The sequence below is a fragment of the Bactrocera tryoni genome, chromosome 3, assembly GCF_016617805.1.
Source record: "Bactrocera tryoni isolate S06 chromosome 3, CSIRO_BtryS06_freeze2, whole genome shotgun sequence".
In the NCBI taxonomy this organism is placed as follows: domain Eukaryota; kingdom Metazoa; phylum Arthropoda; class Insecta; order Diptera; family Tephritidae; genus Bactrocera; species Bactrocera tryoni.
Genome location: NC_052501.1, coordinates 74,693,862 through 74,710,373, shown reverse-complemented (window position 1 = coordinate 74,710,373; position 16,512 = coordinate 74,693,862). Strand labels below are relative to the sequence as shown.

The window sequence follows — 16,512 nt, the reverse complement described above, 5'->3', positions numbered from 1 at the left end:
AGAAATCTTTATATGCGCTAATAAAGTGACGTATAATTTTTATTTGTATGTGGTGGTAAAGACCTGATTGTTCGATAACCAATATGTGTATGTATACAAATATAAAATGAAATTAAAATTTCCACAACAAACTAGCAAAGGGTGCTTGGTAAATGCTTGTGCTGCTAAATTTTCGTTAAATTGTATTACTTAGCGCAAAATATTTAAGGCGTTTTCATATAAAAGTTAAAAGTTATATGTTTATTTGTTTATTGTATGCATAATATCAAGTTCTAAGTTATTTAAGTTGTTTTTTTTTGCCGTTATTTTATAATCACATGACGCTTTTGATTATAATCACTCTTACGTTAAGTTTACAAGGATAATGGTCATAAATATGCCGAGAAAGTGAAGGGCGATTGTAATTCATTCATTAATATCGAAGTTAATGGCGTATTTTAGCAGATGTTGCCAGGAATTTCTCAGTACACTGAACCACCAGAATCAGCAGTCAGAAGTGTTTGATCGTCTACGAAATATTACGCAGGAGTAATATTCATGGCCAAGAGTTAAAAGTTTTTGATTTTGTGCGAGACTTTGGAATAAAGGGTATCGAACAAACTGGTATAGATCAAGTAGAAGCCATAGGTGCTGTCCCAAAGACTTCAAATACCATGTTAATTAGAAAATTAGAACTTTCTAAAATGCTTTTCAATTGGTAGTAGAGAAATTAGAATTCGGCTACTTTATATTAAAATTAAACAAAATTGTGTTCTGGTCAACAAACAGCATTTGTGTGACTACGAGATCCCTCTGGCACAGCGTGAACCGTAATACGTCCTCCGAACTTAAGTTTGTTAAGCCTATCTCGGCGCAATTGCAGATGTTTGACTGGAGGGGGTTCATACCGGGGAGACTAAATATTCTGTTGGACGTCCTTTGCCAAAGCTGTATAGAGGAAGGCGAGATGGAAACTTGTCACTTCCCGTTCTAGTGGCGGATGTGGCAGACTGATATGGACACACCTTTAGCGAAACTAGCGAAGTTTCTGGAATTAATAGTAACCGCCTCAATAAATTTGTGGTACCCTAACCGTAAGAAATAACACAACCGAAGAAAATTGTAGCCTTTGAAAGCAATGAGGGATTTGAAGTAGGGTTTCATATGTTCACTTCCGAATGATTTACATATTGTTTGATTAATAAGGATCGAGTTAGCAGTGTAACACTTTCGAACTCTTAACCATTTTTCATGATTCGTTCGCGTTCACATACACATAATATTTCTTGTGGTAAATGTTAGTGTACAACAAAGCCAGTGTACTGTGTTTATTGACATTTTAGTGCAATTTTATCACATACGCCATTTTTTACGTCACTTTATCTTTATACATATATACGAGTATATAGATATAGTCTAGACACAACTGAGTTCTCGTAACTCGATATATCATAATTAAATTATTTTAGCACTGCTTGCAAAAAGGTGAATACATTTTTTATATAATCCAATTCTTAAATAATTGCTTAGCTTAGTGCATTTTTAACTGTAAATTTTGTGTAATCGAATAAGTTTGCACGTGCCGTTGCTTGTTCAAGTATGCAAATATTCGAAGTTATCAAATTGCGATGCCAATGAAAAACTGCTTTGATGAATATGCTTGACTTTAGCGAGCAAAATTAAACGTTTAGTAAGGGAAATAAATATCGCACTTTTTTATTTCCTTTTATTTATATACATACATATATGTATAAATTTTTGTTAAATAAATTTTTAGAAAAAAAAAAAAATAAATCTATGTGTTTTTGTTATTATTTTTTTTTTTAATTTATATGATTTTTATAAATACTAATTAAATTTTATAATAATGTTTTATAATTATTTTTTAGAAAAAAAAATTATTATATGTTTTTTATTTTAAATATTTTTTTAAATTTTTTTTAAATTTACATGTTTTTTATAAATAATTTTTATAATTTTGTTTTAAAATAAATTTTTAGCAAAAATTTTTATATCCTTTTATTTATATATACTTCTGTTAAATAGGTTTTTAGAAAAAAAAATAAATCTATGTGTTTTTGCTATTAATATTTAGTTTTAATTTATATGATTTTTATAAATATTAATAAATTTTTATAATTTTGTTTTAAAATAATTTTTGAAAGGAAAAACCAATATATTAGTTTTTTTTTTAATTTAAATCGTTTAAATACTAATTAAATTTTATAATAATGTTTTATAATTATTTTTTAGCGAAAAAAATTATATGTTTTTTATTTTATATTTTTTTATTTTTTTTTAAATTTACATAGACGTGTGCTCTTCCGATCTTTTATAATTTTGTTTTAAAATAAATTTTTAGCAACAAAACAATTTTTTTTTTATATTTTATTTGTTATTATTATTTTTTAATTTATATAACTTTTATGAATAGATATTAATAAATATTTTTTTTATTTTCTTTTGTATTTAATTTATGTAAATATTATTGTTATGAATATATTAATTTGTTTTAATTATTAATCAGTTAATATCATACGCCAGATATACTTATGTATGTGTTGTCAAAATTAATAAAAATTATGAACTCTTGATATTATTAATTCAAGGTTTTGTATAACAAAAAAATATTTTTCGCTCTCAAAAACAAAAAAAACAAAAAAAGAAGATATTTTTACCACTAGTTTTTATTATTATTTTTAATAAGGTTAAAAGTAAATTTTTTAATTTTTTGTAAAAAATTAGCTCAAAATTTTATATTACTAGTTTTTTATTTTTACCTTTAACAAAGTTGAACCAATATTTCTATATTTACATATATTCGAAGAAATTAGTTCCAAATTTTATATAACAAAAAAAGAATGCTTTAATTTTCGACCACTAATTTGTTTTTTTTTTTTTGACCGCAAACAAATTTAAAATTATTTTTTTTTTTAATTTTTTGGAAAAAATTAGTTAAATTTTTTATACAACAATTTTTCGACCAAAAAATTTATTTAAGTATTATTAATTTCTTTTTATTTTATTTAAATATTTACCAGATAATATTATATTCTATATAAATATACATACATATAAAAAGTATATATATTCTATGTAAATTTACATACATACATAGAATATAATATTATCATACGTGGTTTAGAAATTAATAAAACTGATGAACTCCACACATTGTTAATAACATACATGTCTATATGTTATTCAATAAAAATATTTTAGTTTTCTCGCTCACTAAAAAAAATAGTTCTATCACTAGTTTTTTATTTTTATCTTTAAAAAAAGTTAAGCGAATATTAAAAAATTTTTTTTTTGGAAAAATTCCTTAAAAATTTTATATAAAAAAGGTTTTAATTTTTTGTCAAAAAAAAAAAACAAAAACAATTTTAGCACGAAAAAATAGTATAACCACTAATTTCCTTTTTATTTTTTCTTTTACCAAAGTAAAGGGAATATTTTTTTAATTATATATTTCTCCTCCACAACATAAAATTGTTTCACCACTATTTTTTTACTTGTATACTTAATAAAGTTAAACGATTAGTTTTAAAATTAAAAAAACAACATATAATTTAAATTTCTCACATTCAAAAAATTTTTTTACCACGATTTTTTATATTTATAAGAAAAGTATTTTAAATTTTTCGCAAATGAAATAAAACCCATTTTATCACCAAAAAAAATATTTTTATTTTTAACTATACCAAAGTTGAAAGAATGTATTTTTTTTAATTTTCTTAGGTTTTTGAGTTTTTTTTTATTATAAAATTTATTTTGAATTTCACATCCACAAAATAAATCACTAAATTTTATTTTATTTTTTCTTTTCACAAAGTTAAACGTATATTTTTTTTTAATTTTTCGAAAAATTTAGTTGAAACTTTTATTCAACACAAAAAAATTTATAATTTTCATGTACAGAAAAAAATTGTTTTTATAAAAAAAATATTTCATATAAAAAACATTGTTTCATCACTAATTTTGTTTAACTTTCATATTTACCAAAGTTGAACAAAAATTATAAAGGAAATTCGAAAAATATTTTTATAGCAAAAACAAAAAAAAATATTTTTATAACAAAAAAAAATATTTCATATAAAAAAAAATTGTTAAACCACTAATCTAATTTTTTTTACCTTTAACAAAGTTCAAATTAAAAAAAAAATATTTTTGGATGAAATAACTTTCTTCTTGTTTTAATGCGATTTTTAGAAAAATAAACCGCACTCTTGGATTGACCAGTGCCAACTGATTGCTACGTCGCAAATTAATCGTAATAGAGTACGATTTGTAGCACTGTGGCAATAACAATAACTAACCGCTGAATGAATTGACAAGACGTTCGCACGCTTCAAATAAAAAAGTAAAGCAAAAAAAAGCCAAAAGAAACAACAACCTGAAAAAACAACAACATAATCAAATAAAAGTAACATTTATAAGTTAGTACATTAGTTAAAGTATATTGATTGACTACGGGGAACATAAAATAATTAAAACCGCTTAAAATCAATTACTAAAGTCAATTTAACTTATCATATCAAAAAACAAACGAAATAAATTTTGATAAAGCGAAGGAGTAAGAAATCTTATATAAAAACATACATATGTATATATGTACATATACATACATATAGATATATGTCAGTATATAGAGGTATGAGTACAATGTACTGAACAACAAACAATTTTTTATGAATAAACTAACACTAAGGAAAGGTAAATTTCCACTTATGCTCATATACCATATGTTATTTAGATGCATAAATCTTTATATACTCTCACTCATAAATACCTTTCTGGTATATACGATTTTTTGCGCTTTGTGGATTCGTTATGGTTTCTGAAGAATTGCTGTTCCTGTTAATATGGATGCGTAGCAGAATCGCGCCTGATTGAAACATTCCCTGAACTCTCAAAAAATTGAGCTTAGTTCTATAGCTATAATTTAGAACAGAGTTACTGGTAGAGGACAGAAATTATTGAGAAAGTTTCGACAAAGTGAAAACACTCTCTGAAAGTCTGCAAAGAACTTGTTAGTATTATAAGAAAATGATCCAACTTAGATGCTTATTAAGTCGTACTGAATTCAGATACATAATGCACAAAAACAAAAACAAGAAAAACTGTTAACTTTGATTGCATCGAAAGTAGAGTAGTTACAGAGCAGTAACTTGGGCTTGAATCAAACCTCAGACACCTTATTCTCGGTCTTCTGTGCGCCAGAGTGATTTAAACGGAATGGGGCAACGCACGCGGTCGACGAAATGGGAGTTCTTTCTTCTCTTCTATGTAACCTTGTCGTTAATGACGTGCTTAAAAAAACTTAAGGAACGGGGCTGCCGGGTAATTGTCTATGCAGACGATGTATGCTATGGGACTCAGAGAATCTGTGTTCTTAAGAGAACACGTATCTGCACATTTGGATATCCTCAGACAGTTTGACTTCATACTGCATCACTCTGCCTATATACCGACGAAGGAGTTGTACATATATGGGAAGAAGCCGTTGAAGGAGAGGGACAGTAAGCTTCTTTACAGATGGGTCAAAGATTTTGGGGAAGGTTGCCGGACGGGTTTACTGTCAGGCACTCCACACTCCACCTTCAAACTTTCTGATTATTGCAGTGTCTTCCTTGCTATTAAGGAAGCAGCAGATTTATTGCTCCGGAGTGCAGCCTCCTTCAGAGTAGTGACTCAGAGAAGTGACCATTCATTCAGATAGCAGAGCGGCGATACTAGCCTTGAACTCAGTAACAGTGCATGGTTGGTCGAGAAGTGCCAAACTTTGCTATCAATAGCATCCAGTGTGATAAGACTGGTATGGTTGCCAGGCCATACCGGAATCGCAGGAATTTGCAGAGCTAATGAGCTAGCAATGAAAGGTACCCTAGAACCGCTATCGGTTAAATGGGAGCGTATTGGTGTTCCCGTATCCTCTTGTGTTCTACTACTGGGCTTCGCGGGCTACCATCCACTACTGTTCTACCTGAGCTACCACCCGTACTTCGCTAGAGATCTAGTGATTTTTTTGCCCTCAGTAAGGCTAGGCTCTCCCTAGTTGTGGCTCTTTTCACAGGCCATTACCATTTTGGCGTCCAAGTACAAAAACACAGTAAAATAAAAATATGTTTATTTACAATAGTGAAAACGAAAACTTTTTTATCACAGTACTAACATTCTTTCGCAATGCTAACAGTCAATGAGTGTTAGAATTTTATCACCCACGTCAATGTTCTTTAAAGAATGTGTTAAATAAACAAGAACTACATATATCTACGCGTATTATGTACATTTAATGAACGGCGTAAACCTCTATAAACTAGTAACAACCTTGCTAAGCAAATATTTTTATTATCATAATACGTATTTACAAACAAACTATTTTTTGTTATTTTTTAATTAATAATGCTATGTTAGTAATAATCAACGAATAGATAATGTAACTCTTCCAATGTGATTAAGCAATAGTTTGAGTGATTTCGAAACATAAGAACATTACATCTCGAAGTTTTCATGAATACTTCGTATCATAATTTCTAAGCCTTTAAAGATTCCTTCGTCTTTTGTAGCTTCATTTAATTTAGAGCTTCCAATTTTGGTAGTTGTCTTCTGGCTTTACATAATAATTATAATTTTCTGTGAAATTAGTAAATGTAGGCTTCAAAATCTTTTCAAAATCGATTTTTTGCAGCGATAGGACTATAGCGGCATCTAGCGGAATAAATTTTTACAAGCATCACCCAGAAAATATATTTATATTTCAAATAGCAAGATCACATTCTATAAAAGTAGTGTCGTATAGTGGTTTTAACCCACAAATCGATACATAATTAGTATCCCTTAAAAATTTAGGCGAGCTCGGTTCAATGATTTCTCTTGAAGCCTTAGTCAAAACCTGAACTATTCCACAACCATAACTCGTACACTGAATTTTAGCATAAATTTTCATGCTACTGTAGAGGCCCGCTAATCCGGACATGGCCTAATCCGGATTCCACTGTAATCCGGACAGGGTTAAAAAACTCAAAATTTCTATTATGTCCCTTGTAATCCGGACCGACATTCTCTATCCGTATTCTCTAATCCGGATCACGTGTTTATTATTCACTTCATTCGCTTTTATGCTTTATTGGTTTAAGTGTTTTTTTGTTTTTTTGGAACATGTGTATTATTTGTTATAACAAACAAACATAAATTTATAAATATTTTTTCATAATACATAGTTCTGATATGTCTTTGGTAATCCGGATTTCCTTGTATACCGGATAGGGGCCGGTTTTAATTGATCCGGATTAGCGGGCCTCTACTGTACCATAAACCTGTATGAAAAAACTAGATATGGCAACACAGCGCGCTCTTCAAAAAGCAAGTATCCAATGCCGGTTACGAGCGATGAAGACGCCAGCTGCTGCTCCTTAGACTTTCGTCAACAATTTATAAATTTCGTAGGAAATAATAAAAGATCTAGCGAATGGCTTACAATTGGCATGTAATCTAATCATTTGAAGGTGACTTGCCATTTTCAGATTGGAAGGATTCTGTAAGTCATACATATATCAAGTAGCATATTCATTTATAGCTCACTTAAACACGTTTCAAGTTATCGCTCACGCATTTAAACGAGCTTGTCTGCACGTCGACAAATGATATATGCGCGTCATAAATTTTAAATTTTACGAAATATGTGCAGGTATTTAAAAGCGTTTTAATTTCACACAAAAAGTACGCAAGTATGTGGGATAATATATATGTTCTTATCAGATCCTTAATTCCTGGAACTGATTTAAGTGAAATTTTTACTTCATATTTTATTCATTATCGCGATTCATACGATTGAGAGTACGGCATATGAGAGCTGATTAACTTTTTAGTTTACCAAGTTGATAGCCTATTCTATCGTCTTAGTTATAGAAGGTTCTAGCAGGCGGTTCCATTTAGCGGATTAAATGATTACTTTATTGGAACAAACTATTGGAGATCTAGGCACACGATCGTCTAAACCAACTGTCGCTGTTTTGTGATTAAACCCATAAGACTGCGTTTTGTGAGGATACGCCAATTCTTGTGAGGAGTCAATAGCTCAACCGGTCAAATGAAAAGCCTCTGGTTTACCATAGTAAAACCATTTTTTTATTCAACATAGTTGCCTTCAAGGGTTATACACTGATCAAGGCGACACTCCAACTTTTCGATACCATTTTTGCAGTCCATTTGTCTTTTACTTCAAAATAAGCCTCAGTTTCGGCGATCATTTCTTCATTCGACGAAAATTTCTTCCCAGCCAGAATTCGTTTGAGATCTGAGAACAAAAAACAGTCGCTGAGAATGAAATCTGGAGAATACGTTGGATGCGAACACAGTTTGAAGATTTTTCAAAGATTTTTGCCATCGTTTTCACTAACTTGTAATACGATGCATTGTTTTGGAGAGACAGTACTTTCTTTCTCTTCAAATTCGACTGTTTTTCATCGATTTCGTTCTTCGAACGGTCCAACCTCGCTATGCAGTATTCGCTGCGGAAAGTTCTTCATCTTTCAAGGTAGTCACTGAAAATTATTCCATGCGCAACCCAAAATACAGACGCCATAACCTTGCCAGCCGACTGTTTTTCCACGCTTTGAAGCAACTTCATCGTGTGCAGTCCACTCGGATGGTTGTTGAGTGCACTTCGGAGTGTAATGATGGAGCCACTCGCATTTATTACACTGGAACATCTCCAAACACTGCTCCCATTCATCAAGTCTTCTGTGTTTTTAGTCAAAAGTGAGCTCCCACTTTGAACAGAGCTTGCTCATATCCAAATTATCGTGGTTTATATGATCTATGTACATATTCAATTGATATCTTTAGAGTGCCTGCTATCTCAAACAACTTTACTTATAGCATTGACAGACGGCAGCGTTAAACCAGATTAATTGCATTTTTCGGGATTAATTCAGGAGTTACCACAGCTAACTCCGTTGCTGAATCCAAAAATAACTCTCAAAATTTTATGGAGTTTGTGAGATTTTCGTTGGCAACATTGTTAAAAATGGCCAATTTTCATCTATTGTGAATGAAATACAAGCAACCCTGACAGCTGTTTATCAAATTCTCAATGTAATATCAGTAAAACTTCTATGTTATGATGCAGTTTTAAAAATAATGTGTTGATATGCTTTTGTAATAAAAAATGGTTTGGTAAAAATTGGTCGGCTAGCAACCGTAATGTTTATCTTCTATCAATTTTCATTGAAAATATTATAAAAAGGACAATGAGCTGTTTATGAGAGTTTCAAACTCGCATAGCTGCCGTCTGTTACCTACAAATTTTGATCTGATTAAGTGCGTAGTTAATCCGGATTAACGCTGCCGTCTGTCAAGGCTATTACGGTCATCCAATATTATTTTGTGGACTTTTTTGTAGTTTTCGTCGGTAACAAACTCTTTTTGGACGTCCACTGCATTTACCCTCTTCAGTGCTCTTTCGCCACGTCTAAGCTTAAGCTTGATGGTTAATTTGTATCCTTGCTGATTTCTCCAGCATTATCTTCCCTTTCCAGTTTTGTTCTGTAACGCGTTTAGGAATCAGTATATGAGTCATTATACTCGTAGTGTTCTAACAAGTCACCTGACCTGCATCAAACTGAGTCATCGATTTTTGTTATATCTAGTTCTTCAAATTACCAACAGTCTATAAAAAGTCATAAAACTGATACATTGGATATACTGAACATATGTGAATATGTATTTGTAGGGTATTCCATTGATTTACAACGTCCGCCGACAGGCCTAGGTATATAGGATATAGTAAAACAATATCTACAAAGTTTGATAAAAAGAAAACTGATTGTCATTTATTGCTTTTGCTGAAACTTAAACACTTATTAAAGCATTAAACTTTAACACCTTTCAAAAAAATTGACAAAAACTGGTTCATGCCAACATTTTGTGATAAGATTGCGCTCGTTGGCAACTTTTTAGTTTATGGTATGGTCTTAAGAAATGGTCGCCCACTTTTCTGGGTGTAATCTGGTGTTGATATACTGACTCGGTGCGTGATCTGGTTTTGATTTACTGTGTTTATTATTTGTTTGATTTTCTTTCTTAACATTTTTTCAGACATAATTTTATTTTATAACTGTATTGTAAACTGGTTTAGTATGGCTGAAAGCGTGCCAAAAGACGTCATACTCAATATTACCGAATTTAGAAGAAAATTTCAGCTTGAAGAGCATAAGGCTCGAAAAAAAGTATGCGATATTTTGAGTTTTATAGGGTGAAATGTGTGTAATGAATGAGGCTAGTTTACCTAAACTTATGCTAAAAGAACTACTATGAAGCAGGTTCAACTCGAGTTTCTACAATAAACAACATAACGTTTGTAATCGCAAAAACTTTTTCACGAATATTCAAGGAGCTATCGAACCTATTTCCAGCTAAACAACCAAAACTCTTTACAAAAATTGAAATAAATTCAAAGTATTAGCGCGGAAACTAATATAATAGGTTGTCAAAAAAGTCTTGCGGTATTTTCGCTAGTTGGCGCTGAAAGCGCGTAGTTCTAGTTTTATTCGTCGCATCGGGTCATGCTATACCTTTGTGGAAAGCTCATTTCACGCGCTAACACGTGTTTGATTGATTGTCGTTTCTTTTAAGTCGTTCGGGAGTTATAGCGTCGCAAACATGGAGCAAAATAAAGAGAAAATACTGCGTATTTTACAGTACTACTACGATAAAGGCAAAAATGCAGCTCAAGCCGCCAACAAAATTTGTGCAGTTTATGGACCCGATACAGTTTCCATTTCCACCGCACAACGATGTTTTCAACGTTTTCGTTCTGGTGTAGAGGTGGTCGAAGATGCGCCACGCTCCGGAAGGCCTGTCGTCGAAAATTGCGATCAAAACGCTGAATTGGTCGAAAGAGACCGGCATAGTAGCAGCGGTAGCATCGGTCAAGAGCTGGGCATGAGTCATCAAAAATTCATTTCAATTTCAATAAAAATACCGCAAAACTTTTTTGACAACTCATTATACACCCGCTGCAATTCATAAGGCCTTGAGTAGAAAAAAAGTATAGACGATAACTCATACACAAGATTTTCAGTTAGAATTATCAATTGGGCCTTAAAAACCTCATAGCAACTTAAACAAAAACCTCGGGTAGTGCTTTTGGGTAAATAACCGGTGATTTAACCGGTAAGTTGAGGGATTGTTGTCGTGGGACGCTTATACAGCGTTAAAAACCACATAGAAACTTTAACAGAAATCTCTGGTGGTACTTTTATAAGTAACCGGTTACCTAACCGATAGGTGCAGTGTTTGTTGTCACAGGACGATTATACGGCGTTACTTTTTTAAGTCGTGTGAAGTTTGCATTTTGCAATTGTCTCCACGAACAAAACTGAACTTTTTTGTAGAGGTTTTAAGAGTTTCAAGGTTTCGCGCAAGGTACTCCAAGGTATTCAAAAGTTTCCAAAAAGCTACATTTGCGGAAGAATAGTTTCGTTGATAATTTGTTAAAATTTCAGGCTTAGTTGTTTATGTTTTTGTAATTATAAGCTAATTATAAAATAAGAGAAGCGTGATTAAATGACAGATGGTAAATACATTCGAAATAGTAATTTGAAATTAAATCTTGACTTTGGAAAATAATACCCTGACTGAATACAAGTTCGTTGTGCATAGCAATGTGCTATATACGATTTTATACAGAAGGGGCCCAACTTCATTATACAGTAAAACAAATATGTTTTCTAAAGGTCTTAAAATAGCCTCCCTAGCCCTCAATCTCATTAGTCTATAATTTCTGTTGCGAAAGTGCCTTTCTCAAGTTTGAAAGCAAAAAGAAGTCGTCCGAGAGCCTTAAAAAGGTCTTCACGTCCATCGCTGCCACGCTCTAATTGGTCGGATTATGCTACGAATGGCTGTCTCATACATTACACTCTCAAGATGTAGTCTCTTGCAATCGTTTTTTTGTTTTCAAACTAGAAAAATTCACTCGCGGGGCAGAAATTGCGGTCGAGTGAACTACAGTAAACTATGTTGAGTAAGTAAGGACTGTTCTGTACAGTCCTTAGTAATGAGATTAAGTAATAATCGACCGTAAATTTTATAACCATTGCTTACGAGTCAAATTTTGTTCAGCGATGAGGCTCATTTCTGGTTCAATGGCTATGTAAACAAGCACAAATGCTACATTTGGGATGAAGAGCAACCGGAAGAGATTCAAGAGCTGCCATTTCAACCTGAAAAGATTACGGTTTAGTGTGTTTTGTGGGCCGGTGGAAACATGGGTTCATATTTCCTCAAAAATGATACCGGTGAGAACGTAACCATCAATGTAAACCGTTAACACGCTATACATAATAACCGACGATTTGATTGAAGCTCGTGATCTCGGCGACATTTGGTTTCAACAAGACGGTACCACTTCCCACTTATCGCATCAATCAATGGGTTTATTGAGAGAACGCTTCGGTGGCAGATAATTTCACGTTTTGTGCCGGTTGATTTTCCCTTGAGGATAGTCTAAAGTCTATGCGGACAATCCCGCTTCGATTCAGGCGTTGGAGCAAAACATTACATCAAGCGTATAATTCGCTAGTTACCAGTCGAAATGTTCGAACGAGTCATCTAATATTGGACTCAAGAGATGGACCATCTGAGACGTAGCCGCATCCAACATTTGAAACAGATAATCTTTAAAAAATAAAAGCCAAAAAATGTTCTTTCGAATGATAAAAAATATTCACCATTAAATTTGAAGTTTCTGTAATTTTTTCTTTAAAAAGGTAGGGAATAATTTAATCAATAAGGAGATATTCGAAAAAAATTGTATTGCTTTGTGATCGACATTTTTTTAAAATATTCTAGTAAACTTTAAGTCATACAAGTATGTTATATTGAAAACCAAAAATGTAGCAACGAATGTTCAGGCTAAGCGACTTAGCCACATACATTGTATGGGCGATTCAGTGGTTTGATTAATAATTATGATAAATCACTGCAAATAGAAATACCTACACTTTGTGTAAAATTTCCAAAAAAAACCCACTCAATCTTTGTTGACAAACAAACCTTTTGATCAGTGATGTCTTCACTTTCGTCCGTACTTGTTTCGTGGCAAATTGAAAGATAACTAACCCACATAATTAAACGCATATTAAGAAATCTCAATATTTGTTTTTTTATACTAGTTGAAAGCTGCAAAGCATAGCCACTTAAAGACAAAGCCCATACTAGAGGTTTGATCGATTGGCTGCATTTGGCCTCCATTGGCTATCTGCGGTATTGTGTCAATTTATAAGCACCAAAGATAGCAGCGCTGCGTTTAAGTACAGCAAATAATGTTGTCGATACTTAAGACTATTAAAACATAGGCGATTATATTATTTTGTTGCTGTCGCTGTTGTTTTGTTATATATAAGTATATCAGTAAATATATATAAAGGACTATAGAAATCCAGCTGTTGGTCTAATATCTCAATTTGTTTTCACTTTTAATACAAATGAATTGATAATGACGGTTGTTTACCAAATCTAACTGTTATGTACTGCAACTTGCTGACGAAATTCTCACAGGCACATACATACGTATATACACATTTGCGCTGAAATGGCACCTTTATAAAAATGCCAAAAATTGTTGTGCACCAATTTAAATATGATTTGATTGTCAGACACTTGCGTAATTACCAAAATTTTATAATAAGTGGCTCAGGCATCGTAAAGATTACGGCAGCCAGCAACAGAAACAGTGCTTAGTTATGCTAATATTTGGCAATGAGCTCTTTAGATTCTAAGATTGTCAAGTTGTTAAGTTAAGTTAAGATTAAGCAATCTAATAAACAAGTATAGACAGGTGAAAAGAAGTCAAGTACACAGTTATAATTACGGCTAAGTGGTTTTATAATAATGATAAGAGGAGCGATATACTGCGGTTAGCAGAGCATATACATTTTTCTTAAAATATTTGTTGTAAACATAAAGCATTTTTTATACTAGACGCACATAAAAGAAATATGCTATCAAGCTAGATACATATAACGGGGGATACAAGTAGCGGTACCTTTTCCAATCGCCTTTTTTTGACAGATCACGCGTGAGTCGTGCCAAGCTGTCATGTTATTTTTGTTCATTATTGTTTGGCATTTCATCATGGAAAGGCTTACGTCTTACAAATCGTTCAACTTTGTTACGAAAATTCAAATTCTGTAAAGAATGTACAGGGTTTGTCCGGAAAGTAATAAGATTGATTTTCTTTCGTCGCGACTGTACTTCGGAGCGTGGGCGCACCGACTGGATTCGCTAGAGTGTGTTCCTAGCTAACGAACGAGCGGCTGGTCAATTGTCTCTGAGCACGTGGAGAGACAGGACGAACATTTCACGCGACGTGTTGTGTTGTGTTGTTGTGAGTGGTGCGACCCGAAAAGTATAGTATAAATACGCGATTAAATTCCGTGCGACAGAGATGTTTGATATGATCAAGCAAACTTGGTGTGTTTCGGTGGCACCCAACCTTTTTGGAGGGCGTGGAAGAGATCGCTGATGAAGATCGTGTTGAGAGACCGGCGACTTCGACGAACACCGACAAGCATTTTGAAACGGTAGAGGGGAGACAAGCAGCATGCACCTCGGCTCTCAATGCTATTCGGGAGAATGCTTTCCGTGACGCCTTCAATGCTTGGAAATCGCTCTGGCAGTGCTGCATCAACGCAGAAGGTGCCTATTTTGAAAGTTTTTAAAGAGTTGTAACGATTGGTTCAATACATTTTTTTAAATCGACTCAGTCCTATTACTTTCCGGACAAACCCTGTATTTCGTGAGCTTCACTCCACTTATGGTCAACATAATCGGCCTGCTGAGCGCACTATTCGCAGCACCATCAGCCTTCCTGAGACCCAGCATTCAATATTGGATAATATTGAGATAATAATATTCGACGAAGACCGTGGTGAGTCGATTCGGTGGCATTCGTAGCAACTCGGACTGACGTATGGGAGGATTTAAAGGCATTTTACTTCGAGATCTTAAATTGAAGGAGTATAAAATATAGCTTGTGCAAGAACTGAAGCACCTCGACCTTTTCAAACAACAGCGCTCCGCTCAATGAGCTCTTGAAAAGGTTCCAGGAGCTCCGATGTTTTTAGAGCGAAATTTTATTCAGCGATGAGGTCCATTTCTGGCTCAACTGTTACGAAAAAAGTAAATTTGGCACATTTAGAATAAAGAGTAGCTTGAAGAAATTCAGGATCTTCAATTTTATTCAGAAAAAACAACGGTTTGGAGTGGTTTACAGGCCGGTGGAATCATCGGTCCATACTTTCTCAAAAATGATGCCAGTGAGAACGTAACCGTCAATGGCGTCCATTATCACGCCATGATAACCGACTATTTGATGTCTGAAATCGAAGCTCTTGATCTCGTGTAGTGGTTTGTGGGCCGGTGGAGTCAACGGTTCATATTTTTTCAAAAATGATGCCAGTGAGAACGTAACCGCCAATGGCGTCCATTATCACGCCATGATAACCGACTATTTGATTTCTGAAGTCGAAGCTCTTGATCTCGTGGAGTGGTTTGTGGGCCGGTGGAGTCAACGGTTCATATTATTTCAAAAATGATGCCAGTGAGAACGTAACCGTCAATGGCATCCATTATCACGCCATGATAACCGACTATTTGATGTCTGAAATCGAAGCTCTTGATCTCGTGGAGTGGTTTGTGGGCCGGTGGAGTCAACGGTTCATATTTTTTCAAAAATGATGCCAGTGAGAACGTAACCGTCAATGGCGTCCATTATCACGCCATGATAACCGACTATTTGATGTCGGAAATCGAAGCTCGAGATCTCGCCGACATTTCGCTTCAACAAGACGACGCCAAGGAAAACTTCGGTAAGCAGATAATTTCACGTTTTGGTACGGTCGATTGGCCACAAAGATCGTGTGATATCACGCCGTTGCACTTTTCTGTGGGAATATTTTTAGTCTAAGGTCTATGCGGACAGTTTCGCTTCGATTCAGGCCTTGGCGCAAAACATCACGAGTGTCATTCGACAGTTTCCAGTCGAAATACTCGAAAAAGTCATTGAAAATTGGACTCCACGCATGGACCATCGGCGACGTAGCTGCGGTTAATATTCGAAAGAGATAGTTTTCAGAGTAGAAATGCTAAAGAATGATCTTGCGAATGATAATATACATTCTCCATTAAATTTTAAGTTTCTGTGTTTTTTTTTAAATAGTAGGTAACCTCGAAATGGCTCACCCTTTAAAAGATTATCTCATAAGTAATCTTAAGTGATATTGATTCTAATAGTTGCAATAAAATTTAACTTCAATGATTAAAGTGCGATAGGCTTATGTATAAAGCTCATATTTAGGTCTTAAATATCTACATACATACATGTATTACTATTTTTTTATTATTGAAGAAAAAACCTTAAATTACACCAGTTTACACAAAAAAATTTCTTCCAATAATTTTTTAGATTTATTTTTCGAAAGTAGTTAAGCTATAGCACCCTCCACCGGAACAATTTTTTATGGCATC

General features: G+C 33.4%; 1 protein-coding gene across 2 annotated transcripts in view; it reads right to left on the bottom strand.

Annotated features, from left to right (window-relative positions):
- Positions 1–16,512, bottom strand: part of LOC120771911 (proton-coupled amino acid transporter-like protein pathetic) — a 41,924-nt gene that overhangs the window by 11,209 nt on the left and 14,203 nt on the right. The window contains exon 1 of one of the 2 annotated variants that reach the window (XM_040100198.1): positions 4,116–4,135. The exons of the other annotated variant lie outside the window; for it this stretch is intronic. The gene's annotated coding sequence lies outside the window, so the exon portion shown is untranslated. Of the gene's footprint in view, positions 1–4,115; positions 4,136–16,512 lie in introns of those variants that run through there. 2 annotated transcript variants of the gene reach the window in all.